Below are 22,811 nucleotides of genomic sequence, written 5' to 3'. Positions count from 1 at the left end.
GCCCCTCTCATTTTTTTAAAATGGAACGGCCTATTAATTTTTAGTTATTCGGATAGCTATTATCGAACACCATAACATTTACTTGAAACATATGCTTTTATTCTGTGTAGTTAAAGAGTTATGACTATGAATATTTTTCTGAAGAAAAACTTTGGGAAGGTGTCGAAACGTATGGAAAGAAAGGTATTTTAGGTTAAGAATTATTTGAAATATTATTATCCCCTGTCACATCTAATGTAAAAAAAAAAAATTCGAGATGATATCTACAGTAGTTTCGAAGAAAAAAAAAAAAAAAAAAAAACAGTTTGTAACACTTTATGTGGTTGACCCTATATACAGGGTGTCCCGTAACTCCTCGAACACCCGGAAATGGGGGGTTGCTAGGGTGACTCTGAACAACTTTTTCCTTTTACAAAATACAGTTTGAAGCTTCGTTTTTGAATTATTAACGAAAAACACTGGCCAATTACAGCGCGCGTAGAGCCCGCGCTCAGGGGCGGAGAACAGAGGCTATTTTCAGACCTTCGCTATTTTCTTCACGATTCCGACTAATTGCAGTTTTTTCAAAAATTTATACAAATGTCGGAATGACGGCAAAAACCCATTTCTCTAAGCCTTATAAAAATAGCGGTGCAAAGTCAAATTTCTTTGACAGCGATCGATAACCGAGAAGTGACGCGTACGCATTTGTTTGATCGCGCGCGGGCGAGCCTCTGTTCTCCGTCCCTGAGCGCGAGCTCTACGCGCGCTCTGATTGGCCAGTGTTTTTCGTTAATAATTCAAAAATGAAGCTTCAAACAACATTTTGGTAAAGGAAAAAGTTGTTCAGTCACCCCAGCAACCCCCCATTTCCGGGTGTTCGAGGAGTTACGGGACACCCTGTAGGTAATATACGAATTTTTTTAGAAAACATGAAATGAACGAATAACGCACATATTGACGCACATATCAAGCAGCGTTTTTTAGAAAATTGAGATTTAAAATTACTAGAACGTCTCCCACATAGTTTAGAATTTTCATTACCCTTGTGACTTTGAATTCAATTTTTGCACGACGAAAGTTAGTTACAAGGACATCGTTTAGCAGGCGAAGATCAGTGAATTGTTACATGGAACGACGTATGTAAATGAAAATAAATAAATGTGGAAAATGAAGTACTTCGAAAAATAATAACAGACGTAACTGTATGACAAAACTGTCCTAACGCTCTATATACTAAATTCATAAATGTACTTTAACCCTATCACAGCTGAGATTAAAAAATTTTGGAAAATGTAATATGACGCTACTTTATTAGTCTTGCGTTAGCATTTGTATTAGTCTCCGTATAAAATTCGTGTTGTTTTTAAAATGTACAGTCTCAATATCATCAGATATACAGTGGGTCATAGAAGTGTTCTTACCCCCTTTAAAACAGAATAACTTTTTTAAAGTACAACCAAGCGACTTCAGTTTTTTTTAGAAGTTAGAAGGATTAGTTTACTAGATGACTGGTACAAAAAATTTTGAAAAAAATTTTATGGATGGAGAAACAAGCGATAGGCATCGAAAGATGTAAGAATCTTCAGATTTATTACAGTTCTAGGCCGACAGTCGTGGAAATAGTGCGATTTTCACCATCTTTAACCGTTTATAGCTCATAGCAACATTAACCGATTTCGATGAAATTTTCAGCGCGTGTATAATTGACATAGATCTACAAAACGTATGTTTTAAATTTTCATCACAAGCCTAGATAAAAAAGTTGTAAATAGTGACCTTCGCTATTTTCTTCGCGATTCCGACTAATAGCAGTTTTTTCATAATTTTTTCACACGTCATCTAGTAAACTATTCTTTCTAACTTCTAAAAAAAAAAAACTCAAGTCGTTTGGCCCAATTTTAAAAAAGTTATTCCGTGTTATAGGGTGTCCTCATACTTTTGAGCGGCAGTGTACATACTAAAAATTTGATCGAAATTGGAATGTAGGGGAAAGCGGGGTAATTCCGGCCACTTTAATTTTTTAAAATAAAAAACGCCTGATTTGACTCTGTATGGTACTGCCACTTGTTAATGATGCGGCTAGTTAATATTCATCATTTTTGTGACTATAGCAGTCTTTTATTTTAAACAAATCCCTGAATGTTCATTTTGCAACGTAACCTTATAACGGTGGCCAATTTTTAAGCAAGGTAAATTAGTGCTTGGAATCGATATAAATGTCTTCAGACATTTCGAGAAATGTTTCTACTTTCAAAGTCACATTTGGTTTTTTGTGATATGTAAATTCAATTCAGTCTATTACTTCAAATATCTGAACATGAGGTATGGGGTAATTCCAGCCAGCTTTTAACATTGCAAAGAATTAAAAAAGGTATATAGTTTATATTTACATTACATTTACAGTAGTTATCATTTTCATCATATTTATATTATTTTAAGTTATGGTTTTACAAATTAAAATATTTCTAGGTTCTAATGTTGCTACAAAAATTGGAAGGAAACCAAGATATCCAGTTAGCAAAAAAAAGTGAAACTACTACTAACTACTGTTTTAATTTTAAAACAAAAAATAATAAAATTTTTTATTAATTTAACAGTTTTCTTAACTCTTTTATAAAGAAAAAACAATGGCCGGAATTACCCCACTAGGAGGGTAATTCCAGCCAAATGACCTCTTTTCGTTTTTTGTTTCTAATTTTATTACAACGTAAATTTATGCCTTCTCGACCATACTTATACAAACTGGACACTTCAAGCTGTTAATTAATATCAAAAAATTAACAAATGTGTGACTTGTTCAAATTTTATAGTATTTCTTGCTTATGTAGCCGGAATTACCCCGCTGTCCCCTATGTATTTTAGACATTGGTCTTGTTTGATAGTTTACATTATAACATGACGAAAACAAAATTCATGTTCGATATTAAGACACGTACAATATCTATATTACTTCCCGAGAAAATAATGTTTTTGTCTTTATTAGTGAAACATAATCTGTCCTTGATTTTGAAATAAACTTATAATTTAATTGATTGTAGTTCTTCTCTCAATATACTAAAACCAAATGAAGCAAACAAAAATATTTTTTGCCTCATTTCTCCATCAAAGCATACAAGGTTTCACTTTCGAACAGTGATAAGCTGTAACCACAATCTTAGAGAGCCTAATTTATTAATTCAAAAATTGTTAATATTACAGGGTGAAATATTTTATTTTCAACGCAGGTAACAATGAATAAATTTTTATTTTATTTTATTTTCTGAAAGTTTACAAGTCGCTACCGCCGATACCATTTTTTTCATTATATTATCGTTACTGAAACCATATGCTCTTTTTGAAAATTATTTTATATATCATGCTAAACGTAAAAATTTGTCACACTAGCAAATTGAAGTGAATTGCACAAACAGCTTCGGGGACAGCAAATAAATACATAATTAACGGGCAACGGACTGCTTATCACTGTTCTAGAAGGTTAAAAAATCAAAACTTTTTTTTCTACCCATTTTGCATCCACTTGATGAATAATTCAAAACTCAAATTTGACGGTGCGTGGGATGAAAAATTGTCACTACAAACTTTAAATTGAACTTTCTCGAACCTGACGCACACGATCTCTCACACCAATAAAGGAATTATATTTGAACCTTTGATTTATGAAAGTAGATAGTTTTTTCTGAGCAGATTAACCTAGTTTCAGAAAAAATTCCAAAATTAACGTTTTTCTCAAAAATAATAAAACAACAAAAGAATAAATTGAAAACAAATGTCTAAATAATTAGACATAAGATATTTCATAAGAAAGTGCATCGTGTGGCAAATTTTCAACTGTTTGCACTGTATTTACGGTAAACCTAATGTAAATTTTGTAAACAATATTTGTTTCTGATGTTTAACAACAGTAATGTATTTTATCTGTCAAATTATGTTAATGAAAACTTTCTTGGATGGTGAAAATCAAATTCTTGTTTTGTAAATAAAAATATATTTCAATTCTAGTTCTAATTACTAATAAGTATAGCACAACAAATTTTACACAGATACCTTTCTTCATTTCTTTACAAAAAAATTACAAAGTTAATCATTTTGGACTGTCTAGATCAGAACCTCTCCCTAATTTTCTTAAGACACGAAATGTATTTAATAAGTTAGCTTGAATATTACATACTGTTTGAATATGTGCGTCTTTATTAGAAAGTTATAACGATTGCTTTCGTAAGTGACCACCACCATAGGATGCGCATAAAATCAGTGTTCATTTATTTAACATTTTCAAATTAAAAAAACTTAAAACACATTAAAAATTCCCTTTCTATAAAATATTGTAACTACGTTATGTTCAAAGTACCACCCTGTGTAAGTATATGCTCTACCGTTCGAAAGTTGGGTGCACCTACCGCATTTGTATTTTTCTACACTTAAATGTAACTTGCAGGGTCTGACATTCCTTATATATTTCCTGTACCATCCTTATATGAATCTTTACATATTTTCTGTATAATGTTACTGCTGCGAAAATACACAGCCTTTCTTCAATTGCAGATAATAAATGTTTATCGCAACTAACAGTGCTTATGATCTTTCCTGATATTACAACGATGAGTCTATGACTTCGAGATTCAAGCCTTTGTAGTTTAAATTGATTTATGATATTTTAGGAACCAAATCATTCTTCTCTGAGTACGTTCTGTACATCTAAAATGAAATCTGATTCTGAGGCAAGGAACTCAGTACGAAGATTAGAAATGGTGTCGTAACTCTACATAAAGAACAATTTTCAGTCAGGGAAACTGCAAAAAAATTAAAATTATCTCATCGTACTCCCGAACGGTGTAAGAAGACTGTGACATTGAGTACAAAAGAAAAACGATTACCGAGAGTGACCAGTAACGCAGAAAATAGAATAAAAAGATTTCATAGAGAAACAGAATATTGACAGTCACAGAGGTTCGAGCGGAACTGAATAAAACTAGGGATAATAATACCGCGATTGTCAGCAACAGGATTAGAAGTTAGAGTAGCAACCTGGAAATCCCTTTTAAAACAGCAAAATAAAAAAAGAGTTTAAGTGGGCTCAGCAATATCAAAATTGGACGCTTGATAGGCAAAAAAGGGCGCTCTAGTCCAGTGAATAAAAATTGGAAGTATTTGGTACAAAGAGATGGATTTATTGTTTACCGATTCGATTACGAACGAATTAAGCCACGGTGTACATAGAATGCCCACAGTAAAGCATGATGGAGGTTCTATTCTTATCTGACGACGTTTTTCCTTCAACGGAACAAGGGATATTGTAAATAATGACGATACTTTAAAGAAAGAAGGCTACAAAACGATATTGGAATCGAATATGATTACGACTAATTGGTCAGAACATTGGTAACCACAATCATCAGATCTTAATTTTATAGAACTACCACGGGATGAATTGAATGAAAAAGTTAAGAACCATTGTTCAAGTTCAAAAGAACACTTATGGGAACTTTTATACAATAGTTGGAAAACAATACAAACAGAATATGTACTTACAAAAATTAATATCAAAAATACCAAAATGATGTAAAATACTCATAAAGAAGGTGGTTACTTCGACGAACGGGACATTTAATAATTATAACATTTTCTTAGAAAGTATTCTAATTATTATATCCTACTTTGAGTATATTTGTTATGTCTACATATCCAAAAGATTAAAAAAAAATAAAGTGTTAACTCTGCGACAAAAGTACAAACTGACCCTTAACTGGTGAGGTGGGGTCTGAGGAACCTCATGAAATTTTTAAACAAATGGCAATCAAATGCCCAGACATACATGCACAGACCTCTAGTGATAAGCTCATTATGGTTCAGTCTTTGTGTAGTCATGCGAAGTAAGTGTACATTACCAGTTGATTGTATAATTTGAAAAAGTAACAGTTCTAGGGCTTATAGGACACCACTTCAACACTTATGTATGTTCACTATTCCACTAGTAGGCGTACAAGACGCTAGCCAATGGCAAGTTTCCATGCTATCTTAGATATTGCAAGTGTCAATTCATATATTTTATACAACAGTCTTATTAAAAATAAAAATATCTCCAGATCAAACTTTACCAAATAACTTGCCTTTCATCTGATAGAACCTCATTTGCGACGCAGATATACAATGAAAAATTTCCTCACGTCAAGAATTATCAAAACTTCGTTTACTGTGATACCGCAAGAATAACACAAGAAAAGAAGATGTAGGTACTCTTTGTCCAAGATCAAGAGATAGAAAAACAAATAAGATTTGTGGAGAATGTCGACTGCTGATTTGTATTGATTGTGCTGCTTTTTTGTATAAAGATTGTGATAAAAGATAGCTAAGACGTGCAGAATTCTTTTCAACGATGTTATTCCATCTAATTTGTTTTTATACGATATTTTTAATCTAAAATGATACTTGAAGATATACTTGTTTATTCCAATGTTTTCTTATATGAGAATATAAAACAATTAGTTGTGTTTATTTTCCTTGCAAATAAAAAGCAGTAGAGCCTCCCGTATCCGCACCCCCATTATCCGAATACCCTAATATATGAACGTCCTGTTATCCGAACATCCGTTTCGTAACGATATATACATACATACAATCTTATGTACACTTTCCTGTATTCGGCCGAATGAATCCTAATCATAACAGTTTAGTATGAAGTTGATATAATGGAATGGGTTCAGTGCGATGAAGACGATAGTTCTGACGGAGATATAGCGGACATACATTCCTTGGGACGCGCCTTCTCACGCCGAAGCATTCGAGACATTTGAAACAGGGCTCCGATGGTATGATGTACAAAAAAAAAAATCTAACTCTACACACTTATTTATGCTAAAAAACTTATGTGACTTGGTAGCCAAAAAGATATGGGAACCTTAAATATTGAAACAAAGTGTCAATTTTGTTGATTTCCATTTGAATAAATAAAATTTTGCCACATTTGTCTTCCTATTGATACCGATACGGGAGGCTCTACTTTATATACAAAGTTAATATTTAATTAGGGTATGTCAGACCCCACATAACCAGTTAAGTAATACGATTCCTACCTCACCAGTTAAGGATTAAGAATACCTTTCTTATTAGTACGTGCACCCAACTTTTGAGTAACAGTGTGTGTGTGTGCGCGCGCGCGCCCCTTAAAAATCAACGAAGTTACGTAAGTTTAAACAAAACACGCACGTAAATAACTGCTAGTTTCAAACGCTTTCAATATTCTTTTCTCAAAACTGAATTCTGTAAGCCGGTAAACATCATATCTTCAGAACTAGTATCTTTGAAGTATTGTAAATTTTTTGATGTTTGATTTTTCGAAAATTTGATCTTATATATTCTAATTAAAAAGAAGGACGGATATAAATAGTTGCGACTTTGTTACAAAATGAAAATTTAAACATCAGAGATGATCAAGGGCCACAATAGAAAATGTTCAAATCTTTTGCTTTTTTGAGTTCAAATATACTACTTCTAGTCTGTACAATGTTGCGAACCTGCAAAAAACATCGGCGACAGAAGCAGGTTTTTGCGCGAAAGGACTGATCATTAAAATGTTAATGACCATTATTGAAAAATACTTAAAAAAATTAATGTATCATTTGAACGAACAAGATTGATTTTTGCACATCATAGAAACAATATCGGTTATAAAAACATTGTGTATACCACACACACACAGTAACTCCTTAACTACCATGTAATCTACGTTGAGCAATTTTTTTTTTGTCAAATTTTGTAGCTACGAAGAACATTAAAACTAGTAATTTGTGTTAATTAATTTTCTACACTGAATCTTTTAAATTCAAATAATGCTGAACGATGTTATTTTGTAACGTTTATATATCTGATCTCCTTTCAGTATTACTCTGAGAAAATTTGTATGCATATTCCCAAAAATAAGGTTTCTAGTGGTTGTTCATATTTTCACTTCACGAAGGAATTACTCTAACTTATATTCTTAGGTAAATACCAAGAATTTCTATATGATTAGATTTGGAGCTGTCAGTGCCGATTATACAGGGTGATAAAAAAAGTTGGGGCCAAATTTCAGGAGCATGTAGTATTTATCAAAACAAACAAAAGATGTCTTAATAAACGTGGGTACAAAAATCATTCGTTTCGGAGTTACAAAATGTCTTCGTCAGTGAAATATTATTTCCATCTGCAGCTGCTTCTCTAACATTGCCATTTAACTTTACTGTACATGAAATGCATGTCTGCCATTTCAGATCTGGTATAAGAATGAACAATTATTATTTAAATAACGCAAACGCAAATGAGAGATAACTATGCACGCACACGCCGCGTGCAACATGGACTGTTCTGTTTACTGTTGCTGAGTGACATATGTGTAACGACGACCAAACCCTATTTCCAACTGCAACGATGACCATCATCCATCTTCACTGGAAATCGCACTAAGCAGTTTACAACAAAGTCACATCCCCACTCTTTATAAAATTTAACAAGGAAACTTCAGTAACCCGAAAATTCCGATTTTTTTTAGTAGATATAAACAAATGTTTATAATATTTTAATAAATTAATAAAAACACATATACTTGGTAACAATTACGCATCGTTCGAAGTGCAATGATGACCGCATAAAAAGCACGTATCGATTAAAATTATTTAAATATTACATTATTCCATAAGTTTAACATATTTAGCATATTTATCTGCATTTGTTTGACATATTTTTCGGTATGACAGAAAATTCAAAATATTTCACAATAACGGTGGTGGAAAATTTTTTATTTAAACAAAGAATTTTCATTAATTTAATAGCATCGTCTTATAAGGCATAAAAAGCCATTAAATTTTTATTACAAACATTTTTTTATATTTACTACAGTTTTAAAGATATACAGGGAAATAGGGTAATGCTTATCTTCATTCAAGGGCTGTTTTCACCCCGAAGAACCAAAAAAGGGCCAAAAAAAAAATGCCTGATACTTCTCTTGAGGTCCCTTACAAACCTGCAGTTTCAAAAAAATCGGAATTTTCGGGTTACCGAAGTTCCCTTGTATGTTATGAAAATCATACGCAGCTAATAAATAGAAGATGGTCTCCATCAGTAATTACTCCTGTTATAATAAATTTCTCTCCGACCGAACCCATGTAGATTTTTGAGGTGTAACCTATAAAATTCCTAAATTACAATATTGTGGGAGAGATTACTCTAGTCTTTCAAGAAAAGAAGGTTTCAGAGTCGAGATTCGACCCCGCAGAATTTTCGGGTCCGTAGCGTCACTGACCAGACGCTTTAACCACCACTAAACTACTTTTCTAAATCGATTACAATATACCGACGTTTTTCGGACTCATACAGAATACATTCTGATGCACTCCGCAATAAAGTAGAACAATCAAATCTAAAGTGAAGTTCAGAATTGGCCAGTCGTATTCCATGTATCTTTCATTTTATTCTTAAACGCAAGTAATCCCCGTCACATGTATGTTCGCTCAGCACCAATTTCAATGACCTTGAAATATGTTGTCAAGGTCAACATTCTAAACAATTTTACTGTATACATGTTACCGTTAGATTTTTTTACTTGTTAAGATATGCGCAAAAATACTTTCAATGTTGGATATCATATTTTGTAGGTTTGGGATAAGTTTATGTTGTGTTTAGTACATGTTTACGTTAAGTTTGAGTTACGTTTGGCTTTATTTACTTAATCCCTTAGCATATAGCATCCTTATTGGAGAAAAATGTGAAATTAAGAAAACTGAAATCATTGAAATCGGTGCTGAGAATTACCTGTACGTGTATCTAGGATTACGTAGTGCTAGTATTATGTTTACTTTGCTTGACTTTGCAATAAGTGATAAGTTATAACGACTCAGTGGATAGGTTTTAAATACACACGCAATAGAGTCTGCTACTGTATTACAGGCTCAAAGTTGAAAACATCTTGTAATTCCGAAATGATTGATTTTCGTATCCATGTTTATTAAAACTGTTTTGTTTGTTTCGATGAGTACTACATGCTCCTCAAGTTTAGCCCCAACTTTTTTCATCATCCTGTATACCGTTATAGGCAAATATAGATTAGTGAACATTTACAGATATTTCATTTTCTTGAAGAAAACGTGTATTACGTGTAATTATACATGTAATATTTGCTCCTAATAAGGAGCAATCGTTCATTTCTTCTGATAGCTCAAATCTAGTGTCATATTTTTCTTTCCATTTCTGACAAAATGGTTACCATTATTATAACTGGATAATTTAATACAGAGTATGGTATAATTGAGCGTGAGAAAATTTTTCTTGCAAAAATAAATCGAAAATACGGAATCAAGTTTTTTCATTTGAATCTTCGTTTCTGAATATTAAAAATTGCAGCGTTGTGGCTAACAAATAATTCATTCGGCGAACATAACATTACATTCGAGGAACAAATAAAGTACGAAAATATCACGTTGATATCACTAAGGTTTACAAAGTTAGAAATTTAATACAGGTGGAAGCAGGGAACATTTCCTTTGTTACATGCATACGCAATTTTGGGCGATTTTTGAAAATCGATTTTCTCAGAAATAAAGCTTTGTGTAAAAAGAAATTTTATTTAATGTCCACAATTTACTTTTACAATGAAAATCTCTTCACACCCTGTTATACCGTTGTTATAGCAATATCTTGCGTACAAAATGTGCATCAGGAACGTTTTATTAAAACACTTGCTTCACAATCATTTTATTTTCGGCTTTAGTTTTATGCAGGGTGTACCACCTAACTTTATCACCTGAATTATTTTCGTTGTAATTAAAATTTCGTCAAAATGTATCTTACAAAAGTTGCGTAGGTGTATGGGAGTCAGTGTATAATAACAATAGTTTTATTTCGTTGCAAAGGGTTAACGAGATAAGAAGGTCAACTTTGTTTCTTTAAATGGAATGCTATATTTTATTTACTTATATATGACAGCTATTTTGAAGACCAATTCAACGATCTATAACACTAAGTCCTTCAACGTCGAGAGATGAGGGATACTCATTTTCGGCAATTGCTACAAAATTAAATATTTCCAAAATGGCGTGCATACAGGCAATGCAATTCATATCTAAGGCAGGATCAGTTTGTAACGTGTCGCGTAAAAGAAGGCCTCGTAATACAACAGCACGAGAAGATCGCATTCTTCACCGCATCTCTGAAGCGGACCGTTACAAAACAGCCAAACAAGTTCTCAATGAATCTGGTGTCGAACAGTGTGAAGAAGATTAAACGAATTTAATCTTATGGGTCGCATCGCTCGCAAGAAGCCACTCATTTCCAAACGAAACCGAAAACTTCGTTTACAGTTCGCTAAAAATCATCGCAACTGGACAGTAGCAGACTGGTCAAAAGTTGTTTTTACCGATGAGTCCAAGTTTAATAGAATGGGGTCAGATGGTAAATTGTATGTTCGACGTCGTGTCAACGAGGAATTTTCGCCAAAATGTATAAAATCAACGGTGAAAGGTGGAGGAGGTTCAGTAAACGTTTGGGGAGCGTTTATGTTACAAGTTGTATACACGCCGTTTTGGAAATATTTAATTTTGTAGCAATTGCCGAAAATGAGTATCCCTTATCTCTCAATAATATAATTTGAATTCATAGTTCAGGAGGTATGTTCTTCTCTCGACTCATGATTGTTGACTGATTAACAATTGTTTGCGATCTTGAATGAAGTGATCCATCGCAACCATGTCAACAATGATGGTAACTAAGGATCTGATGCAACTATGTAATGTGAAAATAAGCAAAAAATGAAAAACACGAATCGGTCTTAAGTAGTTGTCCGCTGTTATAACGACCTAATCTGAGAGAATGTTAAAAATATTTGTAGTTAATAGTGTTGTAAATAAAATTATTGCGATATTATGGTATAACATACTTCAAAATGTATTTCATATGAGTTTAGTATACGAAAAATACAATAAATAAAATATTAGCTAATAAATATAAAACTGTAATTAGCTAATAAAATAAAACTGTTTATTTCCTTAACTACCCAGCGGTCTTAAGTAGCTGGCCGCTACTGTACATGTGATGTGAAAACAATAAAAGAGCGACGGCCCGGGCCGAGGACAGAGTCGGAAGTGACCCTTTAACGGAGAAACATATTATTTTCCCGGACACACTACAATAATATTTTTTTAAATGATACTACTGACTACTTATTTACTAGGATATCATGCATAAAATAATTTGTTTAAAAAGTCCAATAATAATATCCTTTAAATTAATCAAAAATACCATTTTATGTAACATTTTATGTGCTATTCCTCACCCGTACTAGCTTCGCCAGCACAACTGCAGTAATGTTCGTAAGAAGTTAATGTACTTGAGCGAGTAATAAGTTTGTTCGCACTTCTTTCCAAGAATATTAAGCACCACTACTTTTATATAAAACATATCTAATCAATAATTTATGTAAAATTTGTTCTATGACTTTCTGCCATATTTTGTGTAACTTGTTGGTTCCTTTTAACATTTTTCGCTATTTTATTAAAAAATTGACATATAAAATTCAAAGTGTCTTTCCTATTCCTGCTTTTAAACAGTTTAATTGTGAACAATATTTTCTGGTATTAAGTGTCTGGTTATTTGATAAAACTTCATAATAAAGGATACCATTGTAATACCATCAAATAAACAACAACATCCAACTTTGGCGGTGGTTGATGGTCGTTGTCCTGATTTAGAGCAATGTTTTTTACTTCCCACATTATCAAAAATAATCCATTTTTCATATCTGTAGTATTTAATTATTTTAGAAATGGATCATTTTTATATCTTACTAACAAATAATTGTAAATTGAAATACAGCCCAGTAAATTCTTCTCAGTTAATTCATGTGGAATCTAAATGTCATACTTATTTGTCATTCCAAATTTGTTGAAATGTAATGAAACTGGTTTTCGTGAGATATTTAACATGTTGGCAATGTTTATTGTTGTGTATCTTGGGTTTTGTTCAATTAATGTTGCTATTTCATGAACATTAATTTTCATTGGTCTGCCACTTCTTTCCTTACCTTACAGATTGAAATCTCCGCAGTAGGCAATGCTCTTTGTCGGTAGGCTATGCCCGCCGTTCGCCAACATCTATCAGTGAATGCCGAACTGCGCCTTGACGCGTGCCGAAAGCGTGGACGCCCGGGGCGCGGATTTGCGTTTCCGGCGATCGATAGTCAGTCGTTGACTAGGGCTGGTTTGAGACGGACACGCGACAATTTGGAAAAATAAAACCTTCGCTTAACGTTTACTTCTACAGAAGTGGGATTCAACTTTTTAATACAGTGCACGACGTTACGTTTTATCGCGACTGTTATTTTACGTGCCTTTGACCGTTACATCTTGAGAATTGTGACTAGACAGTTGGTGACACTTAAAAATTCAGTGTGCGCGTGTGTCCACAGAAGTCTGTTTTATAAGTTTGGATGACAGATTTTCGTTTTTTTGAACTGTATCTACATTGAGCTTTGCGGAAGTGTTTTCGTTTTGTCAAAATGCTTAGAAAACAGAAAAAAGATTTGCAGGATTATACAATATCTGAACTGAAGGAATTACTACGCGTTTACAATTTCGCAGTAATGGGCAGCAAGGCCGAACTATTTGTCCCATTGATGCAAACTGATCCAGACCTAGCCGATTTTCCTTCGGCGGATGAAACCCGTAATCAACGATCCGGGACCTTCTGGACATTTTTCGACCGAACAATCGGAGGAAGCCGCGGATATACAGAGCGAGATCTTGCGACAGATAAGAGATATGCTGCGCCGAGAATACGAAGAGCAGTGAAAACAGGAATTGCAACAGGAACAAGGGCCGCAACACAGTAGGGAGTTATTGTCTACGCGACCTTCAAATAACACGAGCATCGCAGTTTCGATGCACTCAACAATTGGAATCAAAGCGATAGCCGATTTATTGTACAAATTTTCTGACGTGCCGGATGATGATTTTCATAACTGGAGACAGCAGTTGGAATTATTACGGGACACCTATTACTTGAATGACAGCAGCGTCTGAATTTTGAGAGGCTTACGCTTGCGCTTGTGTGGAAGAGCGATGAAATGGTTTCACTCCAGGCGAATGACCGTCGGACAACTCTTAGAGGGAATACGGCGAGCTTTTGATAATCGGCCGAACAAGACGGCTTTGAGGAGGGAATTTGAAAGGCGCTGGTCGTGGCAAAAGGTCGAATCCTTTTGCGAATATTATTCTGACAAGATTACTTTAGCCAATGAGGTCACAATCGATCCGGAAGAGTTGATCGATTTTATAATTCGCGGAATTCAGGATATCCCTCTGAGAGATCAGGCAAGATCGCATCGTTTCGGGAGAGCCGAGGATTTATTGGATGTGTATAGGAATACAGTTTTGATTCGTTATAAGCAACTCGCTCGGGACAGCTCCAGACAAGGCAGGAATGACCGAGACCATCAACTTCGAGAATTCCGCACAGAGAAGAAGTGACGGCGCGTGAGAGATAAGTCCGTTGCTACAATTGCGACGTGTTAGGACACACCCGGAAGAATTGCATAAGACCGCAGCGTGAGTGAGGTTCATGTGCTCGCTACGGCAGTATGGATCATCGCGCAAGGAATTGCACTACGACGGAAAGGACGCGGAAGCTGAAAACGACGGAAACATCGACGCATCTCATCCAGCCAGTTTCTCTGAAGACGCCGTTCGTGGTGCCCATTTCTTTCACGATCCATAACGACAACGGGGAGAGTACTAATTTCATCCTTAGTACGATAATCGATTCCAGATCCCCTGTAAGTTTAATCAAGTCCAGTTTGTTGCCCGTTGGTTCGTACTCCACCCATTTCATGAAAAGTCCGTACCAAGGCTTAAATCGTTCTCCATTGAGAATTTTAGGTGTTTTCGAAAGAATCGTTATTATCGATGACGTTCGTCACCACTATCTTAGGTTAGGTCGGGTCACTACATGCTTTCACCTTTAATTAAGATTACGTTGGGTCATGAATTTAAGATTGAGGAAGCTAATTTAGATGTTAAAAAAATGTTACGGATAACTTCATCGGACAGATTATGCAAATAGGATACATCGGTAGCGACGAGAATGTAATGGGTAATTTGGACGTTAACCTCAGGATCGATTTCAAGACGTCATCGATGATTAGGAAAATATTTCGCAAATAAATGTGTGTATCACGCAGTTCCAACTCTTCGTCTGGCGATGTTGAATTAGTAATTACGCTTAAGAATGGTCAGCCTGTTTGTTTCCGTCCACGTCGTTTAGCATTCGTCGAACGAGAGCGGTTGCGTGAGATTATAGTATGCGAGTTCCATCGTATTAGTCCAAAAAAAGAACGGCAAAATACGTCTTTGCGTTGATTTTAGAGAATTACACAAGATTACCACGAAGGACAATTTTCCGGCGCCTCTTATTCATGACTGTTTGAATGAGTTGCGAGGGAAGGCATATTTCTCGAAGCTTGATTTAAAAAATGGGTTTCATTCACCACGTCAGAGTCTCCGAGTCGTCGATCAAATACACGTCTTTCGTTACCCCTTTGGGACAATTTGAATATTTGTGAATGCCTTTTGGACTTACAAATGCCCCTCGTGTTTTCCAAAGATACAGTGACCGAAAAAAGTATTCATACACCCTATAAAATGGAATAACTTTTTTAAAATTGGGCCAAACGACTTGAGTTTTTTTTTTTGAGAAGTTAGAAAGATTAGTTTACTAGATGACGTGAACAAAAAATTTAAAAAAAATTGCAGTTTGTGGGAATCGCGAAGAAAATTGTAAATGTCACGTTTTACAACTTTTTTATCTGAGCTCGTAATGAAAATTTAAAAAGTAAGTTTTGTAGATCTATGTCAATTATACACACGCTGAAAATTTCATCGAAATCGGTGGATGGAAAGATGTAAGAATCTTCAGATTTATTAGTTATAGGCGTGAAATAGTGCGATTTTTACAATCTTTAACCGTTTGTAGCTCGTAACAACGTTAACCGATTTCGATAAAATTTTTAAAAAGTTATTCCATTTTATAGGGTGTATGAATACTTTTTTCGGTCACTGTATGTAAATTCAATATTCTCTAACCTAATCAAAGAAAAAAAAATTTTGTTGCATCTAGACGGTATCTTAATAGCGACAGAAACATTACTTCCGCATATTTCTATTTTGCGAGAAGTTTTTCGTTTGACTGGACAGAAGAATTTGCAATTTCGATTAGACAAATGTTCTTTTTTGTATCAACAAGTTACGTATCTTGGTTATTTGATCAATGTATCTGGCAATGGACCTGGTAGAGAGGGTATTGAATTGGTTTTGAATAACCCGACTCCGCGGACGACCAGAGACGTGCACCGTTTCGTGGGTCTTGCAAGCTATTTTAGACGATTTATGCCGAATTTTTCTGTTTTGGCAAAGCCCCTTTATGATCTATTGAAAAAAGGTATTGCATTTCATTTTGGGCCTGAAGAAAACGAGTTTTATAGATTTGGAAAACAAACACCGGACGTGAAGACAGAATTACGAGTACATTGTGATACCAGCGCGAGCGGCTTCGGCGCGGTATTAGTTTAAAAGCAGACAAACGGCCTTTTTTGATCGGTATTTTATTTTAGTAAGCGAACTACAATAGCGGAATCGAAGTATTCAAGTTTCGAGTTTTAGTGTTTAGCCGTAGTTTACGCCGTAAAACGATTCCACATTTACCTCTACAGTATAGAATTTAAAAAAAAATTACAGTTTGCGATAGTTTTTGACTTACTTTAGCAAAACAACGTGTTAATCCACGTATCGCACGGTGGACGTATACTTACAAAATTATGATCTCGAAATTGAGCATCGAGCGAATGTGAGAATGTCACACGTGGATGCATTAAGCCGTTGTACCAGCATACTCATTTTAGAACCAAATACATTCGTATGCGTTTTATCATTTAAACAAACCGAGGATGAAAAAATTGAAGAAATTTGAGAGCAATTAGAGGAGAGGGAGCAAAAATATTATGAATTACATGACGGCTTAGTGTATAAAAAATTCGACGACGGCAAACTTTTGTTTTACGTTACACAATCGAAGGAAAATAGCGCCATTAGGACGTGTCACGACGATTTTGGCCATTCAAGCGTTAATAAGATGGTTGAAAATATTTGTAAAGTATATTGGTTTCCGCATATGTGCAAAAAGATTAAAGCATATATCGAAAATTGTTTGAAGTGCATAGAGTTCTCACCTTTTAGTGGAAAATCCGAAGGATATTTGCATAGCATAAAGAAAGATAATATTTCGTTTCAAACATTATACGTCAACTACTTCGGTCCACTCGAAAAAAGCAACGGTGCGGAACTCATATTTCCGGTGATTGACAGTTTTACAAAATTTATTAAACTCTACCCATGTAAATCGACCACTTCAAATGAAGCAATCAAACACATGAAGGACCACTTTAGAAATTATAGTATACCTCGGCGCATAATTAGTAAACGCCGAACTTGTTTCACGTCCGGTGCGTTCAAGTATTTTCTTCAGGAACAATCCATCGAGCATGCCTTGATAACGACAGCGACGCCCCGCGCGAATGGGCAAGTGGGGCGATTTAATAGCGTTGTTGTTCCTACATTAGTGAAAATAGCGAAACACTCGGACAAATGGTACAATGTTCTGGATAGGGTGGAGTACGCACTGAACAATTCAATTTGGAATCAACCAACTGGGAGATATAAACGACTATCTTCGATTAGTATTAGAGACAAATTGAAATGTTGAGAGAGATTTACTCGCACTTTGCGACGCTGCAGTCGGAAAGATTGAAAAGTGTCAACGAGAACACGAAAAACTGTATGATAAAAAGCGTAAACTAGCGACCGAACGCGTGCCGAAAGCGTGGACAGCCGGGACGCGGATTTCGTTTTCGGCGATCGATGGTCAATCGTTGACTAGGGCTCGTCCGAGGAGGACAGGCGACAATTTGGAAAAATAAAACCTTCGCTTAACGTTTATTCCTACACCATTATAAAACCTTTTAATCAATGTTTAAATGGTACGTTTGTTAATACCATCATCGCCGTACACATTGCAAATTTTTTCCACACTCTTCTTCTTCCGGAAGTAAACCAACATTAAACCGGTAATGAATATTGCATTCGCTCATTTTTAGGAGAATTTATCCGTATAAAACTGAATAAGAATTAACTGATCCTGCAGAAGGAATACTTCCAAGAACAATTTTAACTTGATATTTAACTAATATAAGCAGCAGTTTTAGATAACACTTTTAAATGCGTACGCCGTCGATACGAACGAACTTATTACTCACTCGGTCTAATACTTTAATAAAAGACTTTTACTTAAGAAAACAACCTATAGTAAAATTTGTTGCTGAAAAATCAAAATTCGTTAATTTACACCATTCCTTTATCTTTAATCATTTTCTACCCCCATCTTTGAGAGTCATTTTCAACCCTTCAATGTAGACGATTGACGATAAAAAAGATTACATGTCGAATATTCTTCGAGTACTACTTCTATTTGTTTAATCTCGTAAATATTAAACAAATTGGTTAATCAATCTGCTAAGCAAGCATATACATAGCATTTGTTCATCGATACCACCACGTTCTGCCACAAATTGAAAATGACGATATCAAATTATGATAATTTATTGTTTCTTTTTCATAAGTGATTAATCAACATCAAATTCTCGACATGAGATCCATACTCAACTTCTACATTAAATGTATTTGTAAAAAAAATTAATGATTATACAATATTAATACATACATACAAAATTATATGATTCAAAATCAACAAAAATTGTACGATTCCGTTTAAAAAAAACAACGTTGACCTTCATATGTCCACGCGTCAACATACAAGCTAACTATACTAAATCCCCCCCACAAACATGTTCTATTTGAAACATTTTTCTGAATAATGAACAGTTCTGGAGATAATTGCATTTATAGATTAAAATGGGGCACCCTGTATACGCATAACCTGTGTGAAAGATTTTAATGACTTTAAGGGGGTACATGGGTATTACAAGTTTTAAAAATCGAACTTTTTCTTTCAATTGTTTATAAAAGTCGCATTCCTTAGAGGTATTCTAAAAGAAGGGTTCGTTGAAAAATTCTAAAAATTATAGAAATTGCAACGCGCGAAAAGTAACGGAGGGCTTAATGCAAGTAAACGCGCCCCTTTTCTTGAAACCATGTTTTTCAATTCGGTGAACATTTTAAATCGTGGAAGGATTGATATTTTTGATTTAAATTTTAACTGAACTACATAACACTTTTCTTCACAAAGTGGAATTCGCTCATTAAGATTGTAGAACTCAGGACAATTTTATTAAACATTCGTAGAGGAATTATTTCGGGAATAATTTACAAAATTTTATTAAAATTTTTCAGCAAAGTTCCACCTGGTATATTTTGTGTCAGAGAATACCCAATTGCAACGATTTTGCTTTCAAATGATTCATTCAACTGGATTCATGTTCACCACCCGAACGTGCACATTGCAGAGCGCTCACTTTTCTTTGTATTTCAATCAATATTTACTATTTTCGAGAATTTTTGATTTTACTATATGCGTTATATCCAGACTAAAAAACTTTAAAATGTGCAAATGGTTCGAGTTATTAATTGCTCTTCAATCCAACCCAAAAGAAACCGTTCATTTTGGCTGTCTAACATCCATGTACCCCTTTAAGGGAGGAGTCCAGTTTGATAACCCGAAAAATATACCATCTCTATCCATTTTTTTTTTAGCTAAACTAGTAAAGATATCGTAATATTTCTTTTTTGATAGAAAGGGGCAGTCCTCAGACTACAACCAAATTTGTTTCTATTTATTTATTTAATGTTACATGACCACAGTTTAGGTAAAACTTAAATACTAGTGTAATTATTGTATTTGTATAATAATTGCAACGATATTGTTGCTAATAATATTCTTATGTTATACATGATTTAATTAGTTTTCTTTAGTTTTCATACTTGGTGTAAGAAACCAATATCTTCTAATAATTAACTGAACGTTGTTCGACATTTTCAATTTGTTCCTTATGTATTCATACCGTGTGTTAAGAAATGATAGGTTCAGTTATACTTATGGTTGTAACTCATGAACAAATGTATGAATCGATCTGAAATTTTCAGGATATTAAGCTCTTATATTAATAAAATTCTCTGTTAAATATTATTTAGAAGCATCGGTTAAAAAAAAATTAGGAATGATTTTCCGAACGTAGCCAGTTTTTGACCGTTAAGAAATGATAGGTTCACTTGCTAAGAGGGTGGTTAAGAGATGTGTTAATGTACAAAAGCTTAGTATATCATAATATTTTTTCGCTGGACTATATTCACTGTGAACTTTGCCCCTTAACACCGTCATTATTTTCATATTTTATATTTAACATCTGATCGTAAACGAAGCAAACGGTGATTAACCTCCCACGAATTCTCCTACGCATCTACAGTGAATAAAATATTGAGATATTATAGCGTTACGTTATTGTAATAAGTGTTAAGTTATGTTATTTGTTAAGTTATATAGTATTTTCTAAAAAATGGGCAAAGGAAAAGCTCTGAATGAAAAAGAAAAGGGACAGATAATGGCGTACAAAGACTCTGACATGTCTAATCGTGAAATTGGTCGCCGTATAGGTAGATCTTGTAATGTGGTGAATCAATTTCTAAAAAATGGGGACGAATATGGTACGAAAAAAGCTCCTGTAAGACCGCCGAAATTGACACCACGTGGCATCAGTGGCATTCGGAATTGTAGTTTATTTTTGAATTTTCAGATCGTTTGCTCCGACGAAAAAAAATTTAACTTAGGCCAGATGAGTTGGCGAACTATTGGCATGATCTACGTACAGAACCGCGTTACTTTTCGAAGCGTAACTTTGGTGGTGGTTCCGTAATGGTTTGGACGGCATTTTCTGCATTTGGCAAGACGACATTAGCCTTCCTCGACGCACGTCTTGACTCAAAAAAATATCAAACTGTTTTAGAGGAACTTCTTGTGCTTTATATTCAACGTTTTTCATCTGCCAAATTGAAATTTATGCACGACAATGCGTCAGTACACGCTTCGAGAAGTACTAAGCAGTGGTTAAACGTAAAAAATATAGAAAAATTAATATGGCCATCAAGGTCCCCTGACCTTACCCCCATAGAGATTTTATAGGGACAACTGGTACGCGATGTTTACGAGAATTGCCGTCAATTCAGTAGCATAAACGAGCTCAAAACGGCAATTATAAACTAAAATCTATGCCAAAACGGATCAATTTCTTAATTAAAAGTGGCGGATGGCCTGTTAAATATTAATTTTCATTTTTGCTTTGATAAAAAATTTTAAATGACGATATGTAAATATGTTTCTTAAAGTGAACCTATCATTTCTTAACGGTCAAAAACTGGCTACGTTCGTAAAATCATTCCTAATCTTTTTTAACCGACGTTTCTAAATAATATTTAACAGAGAATTTTACTAATATAAGAGCTTAGTATCCTGAAAATTTAGATCGATTCATACATTTGTTCATAAGTTACGACAATAAATGTAGGTGAACCTATCATTTCTTAACACACTGTATTTGAAACAGTGGCAAAGTATGTATGTATGTGTTTTATGGTAATGTTGATGCCGTATCTGTCACAGATTTTTCATTTCCGTTTCTTGATGAGGAGAGAATGCGTGAAATTTGTGTTTCCTATTCTGAGTCTGGTTATTTGTACTTGTTCTTTTCTGTTAAAAGTTATGGCTGTGTTTATTTCCTGTATGTTTCTTCTTACTTTACGCAGCAAGGTGTGTTGGTAATTCCAAAAATTATTCCACTCTTCTTTTGTTAATTTTCTTGTGTATTCTTTTTCCATTGTGTTTTTGTGAGTCTGATTTGTCTGATCATTATTATGGGTTGTAGATGCTAATTAGTTGTGAGAGTATCGTATTTACTTTCGTATAGGTATTGTTAAACTTTTTCGAGAAATGGCTTTTGTAAAGTGTGTCGTTGGGAATTCTCTGTAATATTTCAAATATTGTACTTGGTTAGTGGCTGCTTTAAGTATTGCTGCCGCATAGGAGGGAGTGAGTTATTTTCTTCTCAATTCTAGTGGTATTAAATTTGATTCAGCGAGAACACTGGTTCGGCCGAGTTGTATACAATTTAGCCGTAATCAATTTTAGATGACACTAAAGCTTTACAGGCTAAAATTAATGTCCTTTAATCGGTTCCCCAAATTTTATACGCTATTGTTTTAATATTTAACCTGCGGGTACAATTTTCTTTTAATAGTTTTAGATGCATAGTCAGCCTTCTATCAAATGTTAATCCAAGTATTTTAGTTTAGTGTAATATGGTTAGCTGATTATTTCCTAGATGAAGTTTTAGTTCTTTGTTTGTGTTATGTTAGTGAAAATGATTGCTGTACTTTTGGTTTTGAAGAATTTGAACCTGGATATATTGGAAAATTCATGTAGTTTGTTTAGTGCTTTCTGAAAAATTGCTTGGCTAGTGTGTATATTTTTCCTTGCGACAGATACTGTGATATCATCAGCAAATATTGTACTTAGATCTGACTAGTGGTGCGACTGCCTTTTGTACTTCGGTTGTGCCTAATAGAAAAAGGGTGATATTTATTTCAGGTCCTTGTGGAACTCCGTTTACTACGTTTGTTTTTTCTGAGAGAGAGTTGTTTACTCTTACTCGGATGTTTCTGGATCTTAAGAATTTTTTTACGTTACTATTATTAGTATTTTAATTAGTCTAGTTTTCCACAACATATCAAATGCTTTTTCTATATCCAAACATA

General features: G+C 34.3%; 1 protein-coding gene across 1 annotated transcript in view; it reads right to left on the bottom strand.

Moving 5' to 3' along the window:
- The window catches only part of LOC108577998 (serine/threonine-protein kinase mig-15), a 192,983-nt gene that overhangs the window by 87,597 nt on the left and 82,575 nt on the right, over positions 1 to 22,811 (bottom strand). The window lies entirely within an intron of this gene.

Source organism: Habropoda laboriosa, unplaced genomic scaffold, assembly GCF_001263275.1.
Source record: "Habropoda laboriosa isolate 0110345459 unplaced genomic scaffold, ASM126327v1 scaffold769, whole genome shotgun sequence".
NCBI classification, from domain to species: domain Eukaryota; kingdom Metazoa; phylum Arthropoda; class Insecta; order Hymenoptera; family Apidae; genus Habropoda; species Habropoda laboriosa.
The sequence above is the reverse complement of the archived record's forward strand: the minus strand, read 5'-3'. Positions and strand labels throughout refer to the sequence as shown.